The 19,436-nt window shown below is 42.5% G+C and overlaps 1 protein-coding gene and 1 long non-coding RNA gene across 17 annotated transcripts in view; one reads left to right on the plus strand and one right to left on the minus strand.

Annotated features, from left to right (window-relative positions):
* Window positions 1–19,436, minus strand: part of AMOTL1 (angiomotin like 1) — a 197,865-nt gene that overhangs the window by 84,502 nt on the left and 93,927 nt on the right. Inside the window, exon 1 of one of the 16 annotated variants that reach the window (XM_081543209.1) lies at window positions 15,875–16,032. The exons of 14 other annotated variants lie outside the window; for them this stretch is intronic. The gene's annotated coding sequence lies outside the window, so the exon portion shown is untranslated. Of the gene's footprint in view, window positions 1–653; window positions 1,013–15,874; window positions 16,033–19,436 lie in introns of those variants that run through there. One more of the 16 variants, XM_081543205.1, reaches the window with a different exon arrangement.
* LOC145526775 (uncharacterized) lies at window positions 19–2,125 on the plus strand. The gene is made up of 4 exons (XR_014069165.1): window positions 19–95; window positions 733–929; window positions 1,316–1,593; window positions 2,000–2,125. It is a non-coding gene; the product is annotated as an uncharacterized LOC145526775 (long non-coding RNA).

Raw genomic sequence — 19,436 nt, forward strand, 5'->3', positions numbered from 1 at the left:
AAAGGCAGAGGCCCTTTCACACAACCCATTTCCAAGGGCGGCAGCAGCAGCACCCACAAACATCAAGTCCCCTGTGGAGCAGGACAAGCCACCAGGTTCCGAGCAGTCAACGGGAAGGGGGCGGGGAGGCCAGACAAGGAAAACTAAAATGGAAAGAGCAGCTGTCTCTTGGAGTATCTCGAAGATAGAGAGAGGAGTGGTGATTTTGCCAGACCACGTGTTAGCAAGGGCTGGTCGCAGCCCAGCACAGCACGATTGGCCCCGCTCTGGGGGTTCTGGAGCCTCATGCAGCAGTGTGAGCCCGGGTCATGGGTTCTGGCCCTCTGCCCAGCACTGCCCTTTCAGATCCCACGTATCTGCATCACACACAAAGTGGAATACGCTTCCTGTTTCAATTAAACGTGACACTGGGTTCAATCCTGCTGTCATTGAACATGAGATACCATGACATGACACTGATACAGCACAAACAACACTGAGGGAGCACTCAGTGTGAGGAGTGGGAGCACTCAGTGTGAGGGGGGAGTCCGGGCTTCACCCTCTCTGCACGGACTTCTCCGTGTGGGCACCAAGTTGAAGGCTCTTTTTGGCAAAAGTAATTTAGTCTACTCTGGGGAAAGAGTCATGCTTTTTTAAAAAATTAAAATCCTTGCCTCCAAGATAATTCCATTAGTAAAAAAATACTGTTTTTCAGCCATCACGTCAAATGGGTCATTTGAAATTTCTTGCTAGGATGGTTACCTATCCATTTCCCATAAGGCCAAAGCAACTAGTTATTCCTAGACTCCGTAAGATGAATGTTTACTCATCCTCTTCGTGAGTTTCTGTCCCTCAACCATGAAACGACATCTGCACGTGTGCTGACATGTAACAAAAGGCTTCCGTGGTGGCTGTCCGTAAAGAGTCCGCCGGCTATGCAGGAGACCCAGGTTCGATCCCGGGGTTGGGAAGATCCCCTGGAGAAGGGAAAGGCTACCCACTCCAGTATTCTTGCCTGGAGAATTCCATGGATAGACTGGGCTACAGTTTATGGGGTCACAAAGAGTCGGACACGACCAAGTGATTAGCTATCTTTCTTTTCACATGTAGCATAAGCATGTCTAGACTACAGAGAAAAAGAGAAAAAAAAAATTTTGACAATTAGAATATTTATCTTACAATGTTAAAATAAATAATGCAGTTGTGAGTTAGAGCTTAAGGTTGACTATAATCTGAGTGTGAATGACATACATACAGATCGGCCTAAAATGACAGTTCCAGCGCCTCTAACAGTATCCATCAGCACTCTCTTTTTCTCTTTTTGGCCAATCCGTAGGGAACACCATGGAAAGAAACTCAGTCCCTTCTGGGCCTCACCGTCTACATCTATAAGTCTCAAAGTCGAGAGTTAAAATTAGAAATCGTCAATGGCCTGGATCCAAAGGCAAATCCTAGGCTGGCTTCTAATTCAGACAGGTGGAAAATGTCGGTGGAAAGTTGGAGAGACGCACAGAGCAAGTTTGGCCGCCTGAGAGGATCCCCTGGGGAGCTCTCCAATGCCAGCATCCCGGCCTCACCCGGATCTGGCAGCCAGCGTCCCAGGGTAGGACCCAGGTATCTGCATTTTATAAAGCTCTTCGTATGATTCCGATACGCAGCCACGGTTGAGAAGCCCTAAGCCAGAAGGAGAACAGTGTACACAGACAAAGAAACAGAAAAACAGACACACCTTCTGCACCCGCAGCCCCTCCCCCAGCAAAGAGGAGAAAGTGCGACAGATACAAACTACTGTATATAGATAAACAACAATATATGCAAAACAGATGAACAGTAGATAAACTATACAGCACAAGGAGCTGTATCCAATACCTTGTAATAATCTATAATGGAAAAGAATCTGGAAAAAAATATATATATACAATTGTATCACTTTACTGTATACCTGAAAGTAATACAACATTGTAAATCAATTACACTCCAATTCATTTTTTTTTTTAACTGTGGTATTCTCTTACAGTAGATCTGGGTCAGGAATGACATATGCCGGCAGATTGCAACTTTAGGCCCTACTATCTCGTCATGTGACTACAAATTGTAAGTGATAACAGAGAGTAAACTGCCAATAAAATTGAGGCATACCTAAGAATATACATGTATATTGTATGGGTGTATAAAGGAGTGTGTAGGGGATGTGTGTATGTATGGATACATGCTTTCAACAGGGATGTCAGTTATCACGTGACCCAGCAATCCTACTCTGGGCATATATCCAGACAAAACTCTAATTCAAAAAGATACACGTGCCCCTGTGTTCACAGCTGCACTATTCACAACAGCCAAGACACGGAAACAACCTAAATGTCCACTGACAGATGAATGGGTAAAGAACATATGGTACATGTACACAGTGGAATACTACTCAGCCATCAAAAGAACAAAGCAATGCCGTTTGCAGCAACATGGACATAACTGGAGATTATCATATTAAGTGAAGTAAGTCAGACAAACACCATATGATATCATTTATGTGTGGAATCTACAATTAGACACAAAGGAACCTACCCATGAAATAGAAACAACGTCACAGACATAGAGAACAGATGTGTGGCTGCAAGGGGGAAGGGGTTGAAGGGGGGGGGTTAGAAGAGGGGTGGGGTGGGAGGCTGAGATGAGCAGATGCAAACTATTATATCTAGAATGGATAAACAAGGTCCTACTGTATAGCACAGGGAACTACATTCAATAGTGAATCATCAGGGAAAAGAATATTAAAAAAACAATGCATGTGTGTGTATATATATGTACATTATATAAACATGTACATATATACCTGAATCACTTTGCTGTATAGCAGAAATTAAAACATTGTAAATCAACTATATGTCCGTTAAAATTTTTTTTCAAAAATAAATTAATTGGGAAAAAACAAAAGAACCCTGCACTAAGTCACTCCTATCAGCACCACACTGGTATAAATCGCTTTTCCGCATCTTATTCAACGGCCTGCCGAGGGATAGCAAGTTCCAGGGCTCCAGGCCACAGAGCGCTGTGCAGAGAGCAGGGCTGGATGGTGGGCGTGAGCACTGAGGGCATCAAAGATGTGCTCTCCGTCACCATTTCTTCCGCAGGCTTCGGTGTTAAGGAAGAACGAATGCAGTTCACACTCGTGCATGAACACACGCACACACATAAGCACCTATGGGGACTGAAGGACAGGATGCCCCATTCCTTACCGGCAGTCATTTAAGACGCGGTAGCCCCCACACTAAGAGTCCTGTTCCCACTCTGCGCCCTGCAGAGCAGGAGCGAGAAGGCTGGCCCAGCAGATGATCAGGACAGACAGGCCCAGGGATCATCCCTCCACTGAGCCAAGAGACCCCCAGGGGCTACTGCCACACCCGAAAGGAATCACTTCACTGCGGTTCCCTCACTGGGAAGACAAGGGAAAATGACAGTAACATGGATCACAGGCTCTGAACGAGCTGCCTGGGCTGTGCGGCAAAAATGAAAGAGAGACACCATCCCCAGGCCCACGTGCACGTAATCTTTCCCTTCCTGTTTCAGTTCAGGATCTTCATTAGAAACTCCGGTCGCGTAATTTGAGTCTGTTTTCCTATGTAAAAACACAGTGTCCATAATCTACCCAATAGGGTCAAGGGCCTCTGAAATCAGAAACTGGACGTCAGTATCCGTCATTATCAGAAATGCAGTTTTCCTTGTTAGCACTTCTCCGTCCCCGGGAGCAGGAGCTTCGAGAAACCACAGGAGATGCCTGGACGCCACCCCTTCCCAGCGAGTGCTGTAGGGCCTGGCTGGGGCCCAGGGCATACGGAACAGGGCAGTGTTTAGGGGCGTCCATGAGAGCTGGACCATAAAGAAGGTTGAGTGTGGAAGAACAGATGCTTTCGAATCCCTTGGGTTGCAGAGATCAAATCAGTCCATCCTAAAGGAAATCAACCCTGAATATTCATTGGAAGGGCTGATGCTGAAGCTGAAGCTCTAATACTTTGGTCACCTGATGCAAAGAGCTCACTCATGGAAAAGACCCTGATGCTGGGAAAGACTGAGGGAAGGAGGAGAAGGGGGCAGCAGAGGATGAGCTGGTTAGACAGCATCACTGACTCAATGGACATGAATTTGCACAAACTCTGGGAGATGGTGAAGGACAGGGAAGCCTAGCATGCTATAGTCCTTGGGGTCGCAAAGAGTCCGACACGACTGAGCAGCCGAACAACAGCAGTGGCTGAGCAAGGATTCTGCTTCTGTGTAATCTTTGCAAGGAGTTGCCTCTAGGGGTTTCAAAAAGTCAATTTCCATGTAAGGTTCTCTCGACTCAGTAACCTGCAGTTACCTGCTTTCAAACCAGACCTTCAACTAAGGATCACCAAGGACACAGCTTTGGTCTGCATGGGGAAAGTGGCAGGAGTAACAGAAAACAAGCCCAGGGTCTCCCTCGGGGCAGGGGGCCCCACCTGAAGGAGAGCCAGACATCTGTTTGTGTTGCACTCCACAGAGCGTGAAATTCTGCAAGTCCAGTTTGGGGTTCAACCTTTCTACCTTGAGTGATGATGACCCATTTCACCCAGAAGAGTTTCTTTCTCTTTGCAAAGACTGTAGGTCATTTGTCAACAAGAAGAATCCTTTGCTTCTCTATGAGCATGACGGCTTCTGGTTGGCTTCTAAAGCACTGAAAACTTCCTTCCCATTATGGTTCTACACTCTTACTTTCTTTGTAAATGTCCAGAGGCCTTTAGGCAATGCGACCCTGAACAAGGTTTTTTTCTGCCTCACTCCACAGTAGTGATAACAAAGGCCTCCTTGTTGAGGGGAAATGAGTCAAGGTAAAAATGAAGTGCGTTTCCTGGCGGAAGCAAGAGGCACAACAAAAAGCCGGGTCACCTGCTCATCAGCTTCGCCTTCACTGTTAACTAGTTTGTTCCCTAAGACCAGATCCAGAATCCACAAACAGACCAACGTAACAGGCTCGGAGTCTCCTTCAGGTGTAGACAGCAGAGGACACACGCAGCTGGGAATCACCCGTCCTTAATTAAACTCCACTGCCAGCTTGTCAATCTCCTGTATATAACCATTTTGGCTCTAGCTTCAAGTCCAAAGTCTGCTGGGTTTTCAAGGCCACTACGCTCAGACCCTTTAGCTGTCACCAGTCTCGCTGGTCCCCTCAGCGTTCCAACATCCCAAGAACATGCCACCCTCATTCTCCAAGGCCCCGTTTCACACTCCCTTCCCGAGGTCCTCCAAAGCTTAGCCCAAGACATCTACCTCTTCAGGTTACTCCCTCTAGAATACCTCCCCCTACGTTGGCCTGCCTTCCCTCAACAGCCACGGCAATTATGATCGAAAGCGCACAACTGAGCACTTAAACTGTTCAGCAGCTTGCGGTAGTCATTTAATATAGGCTGGTGAATCCAACAATTCCACTCCTGGGCACATATCCAAACAAAGCTGTAATTCAAACAGAGACATGCACCCCCATGTTCATTACAGCATTATTTACAATTGCCAGGAGATGGCAACAGCCTAAATATCCATCCACAGATGAATGGCTAAAGAAAACGTGATATCTATGTATATATGGGGCTTCCCCGGTGGCTCGGCAGTAAAGAATCCACCTGCAATACAGAAGATGTGAATTCGATCCCTGGGTTAGGAAGATCCCCTGGAGGAGGGCACGGCAACCCAGTCCAGTATTCTTTCCTGAAGAATCCCAGGGACAGAGGAGCCTGGTGAGCTCCAGTCCATAGGGATGCAAAGAGTCAGACACAACTGAAGTGACTGAGCATGCATGTGTGTGTGTGTGTGTGTGTGTGTGTGTGTGTGTGTAATGGAGTATTATTCAGTCATTAAAAAGAATGAAATACTGCCATTTGCAGCAACATGGATGGACCTAAAGATTATCATACTAAGCAAGTAAGTCAGAAACATAAACACCAAATGATATCAGTTACATGTGGAATCTAAATATGACACAAATGAACATATCTACAAAACAAAAACAGACTCACAGATATACAGAACAGACTTGTGGTTACCAAGGATGGGGGAGAGATGGGGGAGGGAAGGACTGGGAGTTTGGGATTAACAGATGCAAACTATATATACATAGGATGGATGAACAAGATCCTACTGTATAACACAGTGGACTACATTCACTATCCTATGATAAAACCATAATGAAGAATATATATATGTAGAATTGAGTCCCTTTGTCATACTGCAGAAATTAAACACAATACTGCAAATCAACTATACTTCAATAAAATTTTAAAAATACATATAGGCTGGGGCCAGTGTCCTGGAAAGCTTAGAGCTGGGCACTATATGAGTCCTTGCTCCGTTCTGTATACAGCCCGTGTTCTCTTGCTCCCTCCTTGCTGACCAATGGAGAGACTTGGCATAGCCTCTGGGATGCTGTCACTGCCAAGTTTAAAGAGGTCCTTCCAAAGCGGGTCTCTGAGAGTTCCCAATGATTCCCAGGCCCTCTCAGTCTCCTAAGAGGAGGAAGCACTCACTATCCCCTCTGTAGCTGGCAGCGATGCTCTGGGGTCTGCAGGCCAGGTTCCTCAAAGCCTTCACTCACTGCAAAAAAAACAACCAAAAAACCTCCCAGGTGTCATTGCGCCCAAGTGCAAGACTTTCCGCCAGGTCCACGTAAGCCAAACCACCCAATGCCTTCAAAAACAACTTCACTGACGGGATGAGAATAACCTCCTCTCACTTTATAACAGAGATTTTCACCACAGGCAACAGAACAATTCTGCGGCTTCCACCTTCCTTTTCAAAGAGCTGAGGAATTTACTGAGTACGCCAGCGTCCTCAAAGTCAAATGTAAGCAACCAAGCCTTCCAATCCTGGCAGAACTGGAGGTTTTCCGGGGGAGTCGAATACTCCACTCCAGGAGACAGATGCCCTAGAAACGAGGTCTTAGGAGAAATCTGGAGACCCCACAGCCAGTATCAGAAAAATAAGGGCTGGTCTGTTCACAGGCCCTCATGCAAAGCCAAGCTCCCTCCCTGGGGTAGCCAAGTCACACTTTTGAACCTGAGGCCTGAGGGAAGACAGGTCCCAGCACCCCTGGCTACGAACACCTGCATGCATTGTAAAGGGAAACAGGAATCTCCAACACTAAACTGAAGGCACACACCTGAAGAGGCCTTCTCGCCTACTTTCCCCCAAGGAACCAGTATTTGAAACCAAAGGTGGGGCTGGGAAGAGGGTGGGAGTGGGGAAGGTTTCCAAACCTCCTGGCCTCTGCAGGGTCTGGTCATCCTGGGCACTGAACTTGAATTTGAACCCTTGGACCAATCCAGCCATCATAAAGTACACATACAGTAAACACACCTATTTAATTTAGACTCTCTCAAGGCGAAATTTGTGATGAATAACTTTATCTAAAGTTGTGTGAAGTATAACTCTGTAATGCTTATTTAAAAATATCTCTGAGATATTATCAGTGTGAACCAAAATGCGAATGTATGCTTAACCTTTAAAGTAACAGCTGAGTTCAACAAGGCACTGTGCTGGGAGCTATAAATAACAAAGAAATGAGTAAGACTGTCCTTGGCCTTGGGATATTATGATTTGGTTCTGGAGACAAGGTGCACACAGCGATCCAAATTTCACTGCAGAGTAAGTGCTCTGTTACAGGGACACAAAGTTTTGGAGACTCAGGAGTAATTCCTTCCTACCTGTTGATTGATGGAGGTGATTCTGAGAACTGAAATGACAGGGAGAAAGAGACTCCTAAGCTGAAGTGGAAAAAAAGGAGGAGGCTGTTAATCCAATTCAGGGTGAGGAGAGGGTGCTAGTGAGGAAAGATGAGCCCAGTGAGGTAAAGGTGAGGCACAGGGACTGAGTCATCAAGGTGCCCGGGCACTTTAAGCGATAGGGAGTTCACTGGTGCTCAAGTGCGGGTAAGGAGGATGACAAAGCTGTATCTACAGACCCAGAACCCAGTATTTAAGGGAGGTTTTCAAAATCCAATGAAGTTACCATGTGATCCAGCAATTCCACCCCTTGGCATATATCTGGAAAATTCTAAAACATACCTGCACCCCAATGTTCACAGCAGCATGACTTACAACAGCCAAGATGAGGAAGCAACCTAAACGTCCATCAACAGAGGAATGGATAAAGAAGATGTGACACATGCATGGAATGGAATATTACTCACCCATAAAAAAGAATAAATAATGCCACTTGCAGCAACACAGATGGACCTAGGAATTAGTTTTCTAAGTGAAGTCAGAAAGAGAAAGGCAAATACCAAATGGCATCACTTACATGTAGAGTCTAAAACATGATACAAATGAACAGAAAGACTCACAGACATAAAAAACAAACTTATGGGTACCAAAGGGGAAATAGGATGGGGGAGGAATAAATTAAAAGTTTGGGATTAGCAGATACACACTACTAAATATAAAACAGATGAACAACAAGATCCTACTGTACAGGGAACTATACTCAATATCCTTTAATAAGCCATAATTGAGGGACTTCCCTAGTGGTCCAGCAACTTAACACTCCATGCTACCAATGCAGGGGGCCAGGGTTCAATCCCTGGTCAGGGAACTAGATCCCACATGCACCAACTAAGAGTTGCATGCCACGATGAAGATCCCACATGTGCAAATATGGCTGCTGCTGCTGCTAAGTCGCTTCAGTCGTGTCCGACCCTGTGCGACCCCATAGACGGCAGCCCACCAGGCTCCTCCATCCCTGGGATTCTCCAGGCAAGAACACTGGAGTGGGTTGCCATTTCCTTCTCCAATGCACGAAAGTGAAAAGTGAAAGTGAAGCCAAGCCGCTCAGTCGTGTCTGACTCTTAGCAACCCCACGGACTGCAGCCTACCGGGCTCCTCCGTCCATGGGATTTTCCAGGCAAGAGTACTGGAGTGGGGTGCCATTGCCTTCTCCGCAAATATGGCACAGCCAATTAAATACTAAAAATAAACCATGATTGAAAAGAATATGATAAACAATATATATATGAGTGTGTGTATCTATAACTGAATCACTTTGCTGTACACCAGAAACCAACACAACATTGTAAATGAACTGTACTTCAATAAAAATAAATAAATAAAAGCCCTAGTGCATTATAAACACTACAGAAATGGAAAATAACTTAGAATTAAGTGGTTCAGCTTTCAACTATTAGCTATCATATTCCTGATAGTCAATCACCTCTAATTAAATACTAAATTAAATAGTGTTGGAGAACTCTGAATTCACTGTGTAAGCCTTGGGGCTGAGTCTACCTCTTGTTACAGAAGTCAAAAGGTCCCCTCTCCGTTCTAGCAGTTAGAAGGACCTAGGCCTAGTCAACTGATGTTCCAATTAAAGACTCTGAATCACAAAAACAAAGGGTGTTGCTAAAGTGTCTATGGTAGCAGAACCCCCAGGAGTTTAAGAGCAGCAGTGGTGTCTATGGTGACCGCCATCATCACAGGACAAGTAGTCTAGCCCTGCCTGGGTGCCCAGCATATCTTCACCTAAAGATAACCTGCTCATTTTCTAAGCCTTTCCATTAATACGTGAGCTGCCCAAGGTACTTCCAATAAATTCTTCTATTGCTTAAGTTGGCCACCTGATGCTGGGAAAGATTGAAGGCAGGAGGAGAAGGGGACGAGAGAGGACGAGATGGTTGGATGGCATCACTGACTCAGTGGACACGAGTTTGACCAAGCTCCGGGAGATGGTGAAGGACAGGGAAGCCTGGCATGATGCAGTCCATGGGGTTGTAAAGAGTCGGACACGACTGAGCGACAATGACAAATTGCTTAAGTCAGCCAAACTTACTTTGTGCAGCTTACAATCAAGAACTTCTGATAGACGTATGTCATATGATACCACTCATAGGTAGCATCTAAAAAATTATACAAATGAACTTATTTACAAAACAGAGAAAGACTCACAGACATAGAAAACAAACTTACACTTACCAGAGGGGAAGGGGAAAAGGGATAACTTAAGAGTTTGGGATTAAAATATACACACTACTATATATAAAATAGATAAAATAACAAAGACTTACTGTATAGCACACAGAACTATACTCAGTACCTTGTAATAATCTATAATGGAAGAAAATGTAAAGAAATAATATATTCATACATACATGTATAACTGAATCACTTTGCTATATACCTGAAATAACACATCATAAATTAACTAAATTTCAATAAATTTTTTAAAAAGAACTTCTGATACCTACATTAAAAAAATTAATTGTTCTGACACCTATTCTAAGAAAATAACACTGCTAATATCTAAAGTACTACATGACTTAGCACAATCTCGTGTCTATTAACCCAAATATCCTTTGCACAAAACCTAGAGTAATACTTGCAGTTTCTCCAAAGTTTTCTCCATCTGGAGGGCCTTTCTCCCTATATGAGTTGAGTCAAGGAGACTCTAACTTCAGCACACACTAAACACTACAATATATACCCTGACTATCCGAATGTCTCTGGAAGTCCGCCTCTAGTGCCACTTCCTCCAGGAAATCATCTACCCCTCCTCTCCCAAGTTTTTACATGCCACTCACCTGTTCCCATCACAGTTCATGCACACTTATGCCACCATATATTAAATTCCCTGTGTATTTAATTTGTTTAGTCCGTCCCCCTAATAACTTATAATTGATTAACAGCAGGGGCCATGTCTTATTCACCTCTGTATCTCCAGTTTCTAGCAAGAATAAGACCAAAGTAAGTGCTCAAGACATATTTCTTGAATCGATAACTCATCTGCACACATTCACCATAAGTGAACGTAGCAGTCTCTAGCATATAATGGATACTCAATGAAAAAGAAAAAAAAAAGGGAAAATGTTAGTCACTCAGTCGTGTCCAACTCTACAACCCCATGAACTATAGCCCACCAGGCTCCTCAGTCCATGGAATTCTCCAGGCAAGAATACTGGAGTGGGTAGCCATACCCTTCTCTAGGGGATCTTCTCGATCCAAGGATGGAACCTGAGTGTCCTGCACTGCAGGCTGATTCTTCACCATCTGAGCCACCAGGGATATTCAATAAATATATATTAATGGAATTAAGGTACATATCAAAATAACTAATTACAAAGATATTCTCAATTCTACAGAGCTTAACTCAAAGGTGAGTTGTCTCTTTCAAACTACTCAGGAAACCAAGGCTTGGTAAAAGCTACTGGGGAGAAAAAAAGATAGCCATCTAGTGCTAAAACAGGTTAATTACAGGGATGTATGCGTGCATGCTTAGTCGCTCAGCCATGTCCGACTCTGCGACCCCATGGACTGCAGCCCCACCAGGCTCCTCTGTCCATGGGGAATCTCCAAGCAAGAATACTGGAGTGGGTTGCCATTTCCCTCTCCAGTGGATCTTCCCGACCCAGGGACCGAACCCGCATCTCCAGCATCTCCCACATTGGCAGGCAGATTCTTTTACCACTGTGCCACCCTGGGAGCCCTGGAACTGTGTCCTAAATGCAGTCCTTGGTTTCTGCTTCCTTCCCACAGGTCTGAGAGCTGGTGCAGAGTCAGGAGACCTCTGAGGGTATCCAACCATGCACCATTAAAAAAGAAAAAAAGGAATCATCCCGGTCCTACCACCTGGATTCACAATGAGAGTACATGATAAAATAACTTTATCTACCAAGAGGAAATCATTTTTTAAATTTGATTTTTTTTAATTTTTGTCTAAGTTGGATCTTCACTGCTGCATATGGACTTTCTCTAGTTGCAGCTGGCAGGGGGCTACTCTCCAGTAGAGGTGCTCGGGCTTCTCACTGCAGTGGCTTCTCTTGTCTCTGAGCGCAGGCTCGAGGGTGCATGGGCGTCAGTAGTTGCAGCTCGCGGGCTCGAGAGCTTGGGCTTCAGTAGTTGTGTTCCATGGGCTTAGTTGCCTCTTGACATGTGGCATCTTCCTTGACCAGGGATCAAACTTGTGTCCCCTGCACTGGCAAGTAGGACCACTAGGGAAGTCCTGAATTTGGATTTTAATATCAAATCCAAAGACTATGTAAATATCTTGACTCAAATGGCACAAAATATTATAATTCATATTTCACGTTGATGTATTTGCTGTTTAACTTACTGAAAACTAGAAGTACCTGGACTTCAGAGATTCTTTTACTCGAGTATTTTTTTAAAACCACTTTATTAAGGTATGATTAACATATAAAACAGAGAAGGCAATGGCACTCCACTCCAGTACTCTTGCCTGGGAAACCCCATGGACGGAGGAGCCTGGTAGGCTGCAGCCCATGGGGTCGCAAAGAGTCGGACACGACTAAGCGACTTCACTTTCACTTTTCACTTTCATGCACTGGAGGAGGAAAGGCAACCCACTCCAGTATTCTTGCCTGGAGAACCCCAGGGACGGAGGAGCCTGGTGGGCTGCTGTCTATGGGGTCGCACAGAGTCGGACACAACTGACGCGACTTAGCAGCAACAGCAGCAGCAACATGTAAAAGGTTATACATATTTAATGTATGCAACTCAATGAGTTTGGGGATAAGAATACACCATGAAATCATCACCACCATCAAGATCACAGACATATCCATGACCTCCCAAAGTTTTTCCTCACCCTCTCTGTTGTTTGGAGGTGTGCATGTGTGTGTGGTAAGATCTTACACTAGACCCATCCTCTTAGCAAATTTTCAATATACACTACAGTACTGTCAGCTCTAGGCACTATGCTGTATAGTAGATCTTATCTCTAGAACTTATTTACTTGGATCAGTTTCAATAAATAAGCCCTATATTAATCAAATGAAATTTAAATCATCTTTAAACATACGTATTTGCTTATCTCAGGACCACAAAGGGATTCTTTTAGGTGCCCTGGCTCACATTTTGTTCCTGCTGAGGAAGAAAAATTATTACTAGCATGTAAGCTCCATTGCTCAAACGTGTTTCTATCACTGTATGCAGACAGTAATTAATGTTTGGGGAACAAAGAAAAACAAACAGGATGAAGAGCCTTAAAACAAACCCCAAGACAGAAGATAAATGCACAGCTGTGCTCCTCATCGCTCCCTCTCACCCATACTGTGGCGAGAAGGGCAGTCCAGTCACACTTGGCCCTGTCCCTTCAGCTTCCCAGGTCTTAGGGACGCACGCTGCTGTGGCTGAGTGCCACCCAGAGGGGACTGGGACTCTCAAGAGGCAAGTACATTTCTTCTCATCACACTCATCCAACTTCACAAATCAACATTGGTTCATGAATGAACTACACAATTTAAACAACCAATATCCCCCCCAAAAAATTAAACATCCCTTTGGTAATAAGAATATAACCATTCAACCAGGAGCTACCATTTATTGAGGGCCTGTTAAGTGTAGAAGACTTCTGAGTGTTCCTGAACTGCAAGATCAAACCAGTCAATCTTAAAGAAAATCAACCCTGAATATTCATTAGGACTGATGCTGAAGCTGAAGCTCCAATACTTTGGCCACTTGATGCAAAGAGCTCACTCACTAGAAAAGACCCTGATGCTGGAGAAGACTGAGGGCAGGAGGAGACTGGGATGAAAGAGGATGAGATGGCATCATGAACTCAATGGAAATGAGTTTGAGCAAGCTCTGGGAGATGGTGAAGGACAGGGAAGCCTGGCATGCTGCAGTCCACGGGGTTGCAGAGTCAGACATGACTGAGCAACTGAACAACATTAAGTGCAAAGGTGATATAAAAATTACTGTATTTAATTATCACAACCCTATTTCCATTTTGTAGACAAGGATACTAGGCTAACAGTGGTTAAGTCATGCCCAGAGTCACAAAACTAGCCAGCAGAACAGTCCCTCAGTCCCTCCAACAATAAAGTTCTTCTTACTAAGCAATCCTGCCTTCCAAAGATCAGTCAGTCGTGCACACAATTTTTTAAATCAAATTATAGTTGAGGTACAATATTATATGTTACAAGTGTTCAATACAGTAATACACAATTTTATAGGGGTATACTCCATTTTTAGTTAAATAAGTTATTGGCTATGTAAGCTAAATATATCCTTGGAGCTTATTTTAATCATAATTTATACCTCTTAATCCTCTCCCCTATAATGACCTTCCCCCTGCTTCCCTTTCTTCCCACTGGTAACCACTAGTCGGGTTTCTCTGTATCTGTGAGTCTGCTTCCTTTTTGTTATATTCACTGGTTTGGGGTATTTTTTAGATTTCACATATAAGTGATATCATACAGTGTTTGCCTTTCTCTGTATGTCTTATTTCACTTAGCTTAATGCCCTCCAAATCCATCCATGTTAGTGCAAATGACAAAATGTCATTCCTTTTTATGGTTGAGTAGTATTCCATGGTGTATATATATCACATCCTCTTTATCCATTCCTCTGACGATGGGCACTTAGGTTGCTTCCATATCTTAGCAACTGTAAACAATGCTGCTATGAACAATGGGATGCATGTATCTTTTTGGATTAGTATTCTTGTTTTTTTTTTTTTTGGATGTATACCCAAGACTGGGATTATAATGTATATTTAATTGCTTTTTTTTAACTGAAGTCTAGTTAATTTACAATGATTCAGGTATACAGCAAAGTGCACACTTGATTCTAAGTCCTCTTTTCTTGCCTAATTTCTTACGTCAGTATTAGAGGAGTTTTAATGAAATGCCCTTGCTTGTGAACAATGGGAAAAGGCTCAGAGAAAACCTCCTTCTCTCCCTATATGCCTGCATAAACGCCAATATATACAGGTAGGCTTGTGTTATTTCTTATAAAAGCTTAGAGTTAAAGAGAGCAATCTGGTGCCCGTCACTGGAACACCAAGGCAGAGGATGAAGCCACCCTTCCCACCTCTTCCATTGAGCCATCTATTGTTTTCATGATAGTGTTTCCACTTTAACAATGAATTTCAAACCTGTGGTGCGTCAAAGTACTCAGGGACATTTTTAAAATGTCACCTCCAAGTCCCCATGTCAGACCTGTAACATCAGGATCACCTCAAGTGTGGACCAGAAATGAATTTTGAAGAACCACACTTCACAACTGATTTGAAGGGAGAATCAGGGTTGGGAAGCTTGGACTTCTCTGTCATATAAGATCTTGTACAACACATGAACTGAAAAGCTGTGGTAAACTGAAATTTTATAAATCAATCACGTTTTAAGCCAAAACGTGTTAGATGTATGAACCAAAATAATGATGAACAATTAAAAGTGACAACTTTTCCTAAAATTAGCCAACCAGCTAATCTGCATTGACTCCTTTAAAGTGAAGAATTCTTTGCATAAATTTGTTACTTTTTAATAAATTTATATTTGAAGCTGATAGTTTTGGTGCCCGTTATTTCATAACTGCTAACCTGAATGACTGGTTAGCATAAGGGAATATGGCTATTTCAGTTACATCTAAAATATTGTTATAAAGATACAATAACAAAGCAATCATACAAAAAATACATCTAATTCAACATGATGAGAAAAAGCCTGGGAAACTGCCTACCATATTATACAATAAATATGTCTACCTCTGAAACTCAGAAATCACATGGTCAACTATGTCACCAAGCCATACATGACAAGCAGTTATCTAATTACAGGGAAGGAAGGCATAAAAAGTAACATTATTGAGCACGATATGATACAAACATTACGTCAGATAATTCTCACATCCCGGAGAATGAGGTTTCATTATCTCCTTTTTACCTAAACAAAAACAGGAATGACGCTCTGAGTCACAAAGCTCAGAGCCTTCAGGTTGAGATGCAAACTCAACTTGGACTGTTCCAAAGCACACCACAGAATTTAAACGATATTTTAAAACATGTAGGTATTTGTGATAGTATCTGGGTTTCTTACAACTCCTGTGAGTTACAAAAGCTCGCGGGTCTGTGAATTGGATCAGCAGCACCATGCAGAATCACTCACTAATTCACTCATCTCCTCATGTATGGGCTTCCCTGGTGGCTCAGTGGTACATAATCCGCCTGCCAATGCAGGAGATGTAGGTTCAACCCCTGGGTCGGGAAGACACCCTGGAGAAGGAAATGGCTACCCGCTCCAGTATTCTTGCCTGGAAAATTCTATGGACAGAGGAGCCTGGCAGGTTGCAGTCCCTGGGATCACAAAGAGTCAGACACAACTTAGTGACTAAACAATTCATCTGTACATTCCACAGAGAGTTGAGTACCTGTCAGGGCAAAAGAGTGCCCAGTATGAGGCTTGAGACAAATATGACAGGCTTGTGAGAGGGACAGCTGTACAAAGTGGAGAACTGCCCACCAGTACAGAAATATAATGACGCCAGCAGGCGGGTGGCGGCATGGAACAGTGAGCAGGGATACAGAGTCCCACATCCCTCTCGGAGCACACACACTAGATCGACTGTGCCGCGCTTACCCCTTCCTCTCTCTCACCTACTTGTTTGGGATCACAGACAACACCATTCAAAGAATCTGTCAAGAGCTACAAAGCTAGGTCAAGAAGCATGCAAACACACTGAACTCATGGAGTTCACACACAACAACGCCAGCAGAAAAACCACAGTCTATTTATTTTTTAAGGTCTGTGACACTGCTTTTATTTCTGCTGTCCAATTTCCCTTAATTCACATCTGATGACTTATTTTTTTTAACTTTTAATTTTGCATTGGAGTATAGCCGATTAACAATGTTGTTATAGTTTCAGGTGGACAGCAAAGGGATTCAGCCATACACATACATGTATCCATTCTCGCCCAAACTCCCCTCCCATCCAGGCTGCCACATAACACTGAGCAGAGTTCCCTGTGCTACATAGTAGGCCCTTGTTGGTTATCCATTTTAAATATAGCGAGTGTACATGTTGGTTCCAAACTCCCTAATTATCCCTTCCCCCTCCCTTACCCTCTGGTAACCATAAGTTCATTCTCTAAGTCTGTGAGCCTATTTCTGTTTTGTAATAAGAACCCCAATTTATATTAGAACAGAGGGAAACATGCCGCAAAATACAATTTCCTGGAGGCAAATGAACTATATGTCTTGGAAAGAGGGAAATGGAAGTAACCACACGCTACTGAAAATTTCCTATGTGAAGGGCACTGAGTAACTCACATGAACTCATTTAGTCCTCCTTATTAGGAGGACTTATTAGCTCTATGACACTTATCTTCATTTCTCAAATAAGGAAACTAAGGCACAGAGAATAGCTCGCTAGAAACTTACATAACTAGTAAATGGCAAAAAAGCCCAGTTGGTCTGGATCCAGAATCTATAGTCTTCACCACTCAAAAAGGATAAAAGTGCTCCCCTTTATACTTTTAAAAATTATTGAGGACCCATAAAAAGTTTTTGTTTCCAGAGGTCAAATCTATCCACATTTACTGCATTAGAATGAAAAACATTAAAATTTATGTTAATAAAATGTCAACCATATAAAAACAATAAACCCACTATAAGTTACACATTAGGAACACTCATTTCTAAAACAGAAAGCAGTAAGAAGAATGGTATTTTATAATTTTGCCAATTTCTTTAATGTTTGGCTTAACAGCTGTACTCTAACATTTGCTTCTGCTGTCAATCTACTGCTACACCATTTTTAGGTGAAGTAGATGAAGAAAATCTGGCCTCATTCAAATTCACAGTTGGAAAAAGTATTTTAATACCCTTCTCATATATTTGTGAATATTCTTTGAAACGATACCAAAACACAACAAGGGATAATTCTTTAAAGGTAGTTGCAATGTGCATTATAAAACCATATCATAGACATTTCTCCATAGAAAACACAGAGATGGCCAAAAGGCACATGAAAAGATGCTCAACATCACTAATTGTTAGAGAAAAGGAAATCAAAACAACGAGGTATCACCTCACACCAACCAGAATGGCCATCATCAAAAAGTCTACAAATAATAAACATTAGAGGTGTGCGGAAAAGGAAACCCTCCTATACTGTTGGTGGGAAAGTAAACTGGTGAAGCCACTACAGAGACCAATTTGGAGGTTTCTCAAAAACCTAAAAATAGAGCTACCATATGATCCAGCAATCCCACTACTGGGCATATATCCAAAGAAAACCATAATTCAAAAAGATACACATACTCCAATGTTCACTGTAGAACTATTACAATAGCCAAGACATGCAAGCAACCTAAATGTTCATCAACAGAAGAATGGATAAAGAAGATGTGTGTGTATATATATATATATATATATATATATACACACACACATATATACAACGAAATGTTGTGTGTGTCAGTTGCTCAGTCATATCTGACTCTTTGCAACCCCATGGACTGTAGCCCTCCAGGCTCCTCTGACCATAGAATTCTCCAGGCAAGAATACTGCAGTGGGTGGGTTGCCATTTTCTTCTCCAGGGACAAAAGAATGTTACTCAGCCATAAAAAAAGAATGAAATAACATTATCTGCAGCAACATCATGGACCTAGAGACTATCATACCAAGGTAAAGTAAGTCAGACAAAGATAAATATCATATGATATCACATATATGTTGAATCTTAAAAAATGATACAAATGAACTTACAAAAGATTGAAACAGAGTCACAGACTTAGAAAACAAACTTATGGTTACCAAAGGGGAAAAGTGGAAGGGAGGGATAAATTAGGAATCTGGGGATAACATATATACACTACTATATGCAAAACAGATAAATAACAAGGACCCACTATATAGCAAAGGGAACTATACTCAATACTTTACAACCTATATGGGAAAAGAATCTGAAAAAGAATAGATAATAAGAACTGAATCACTTTGCTCTACACCCGAAGCTAACACAACACTGAAAATCAACTACATTTCAATAAAAAATAAGCTTTTTAAAAAACCATTTCAGGTGAACATTTCCTGGATATTTCTCTATATTCTGTTACGTTAAAACCTATCAGTCCACCTTTCACTTTGGAATTTTCTTTATCAATGCAGGATTTGCTAACATCATACATTGGTCATAGGAAAATAATAGTTCACTGAACTATGCAAAATCTTCCATACATGGAAATATTTCAAGTAAGCAATATCAACAAAATCACATTTGTCAATACACCACAGATCACAATCATCAGAAAAGTCATATATTGGGTAGCTGTCAAGCTCACGGTTGGCAAATGCAAGTTTTTCAAAATTCTAATTTTCACTTGAAAGCTTGAGTTTTACCATCAGTAACAAATACTGTCCATTGATTTTCTTGATGACTCCCTTTATTCACTTTTGAGAAAACAGCAGCTACCAAATACCTAACTCAGAATAACCATAATTTGTCCATTGTTCTGTCAACTAAAACTGAGACAAGCTGCTCGTTAAACTCAGGACTCAAGTGCTTGTCACACAAGGACTCTTCTTCCCTTTGCAACAGAAGGACTTCGTGTGTACTTCCCACTTGGTCACACATGACACTGAAAAGATGTACTTGAGCCTGGAGATTTAATAGAATTGATCATTTGTACCACTTCAACAAGAACAGTCTTAAGTGAAATGGGCT

The sequence above is a fragment of the Giraffa tippelskirchi genome, chromosome 11 (genome assembly GCF_054371585.1).
Source record: "Giraffa tippelskirchi isolate mGirTip1 chromosome 11, T2T-mGirTip1v1.2.pri, whole genome shotgun sequence".
NCBI classification, from domain to species: Eukaryota; Metazoa; Chordata; class Mammalia; order Artiodactyla; family Giraffidae; genus Giraffa; species Giraffa tippelskirchi.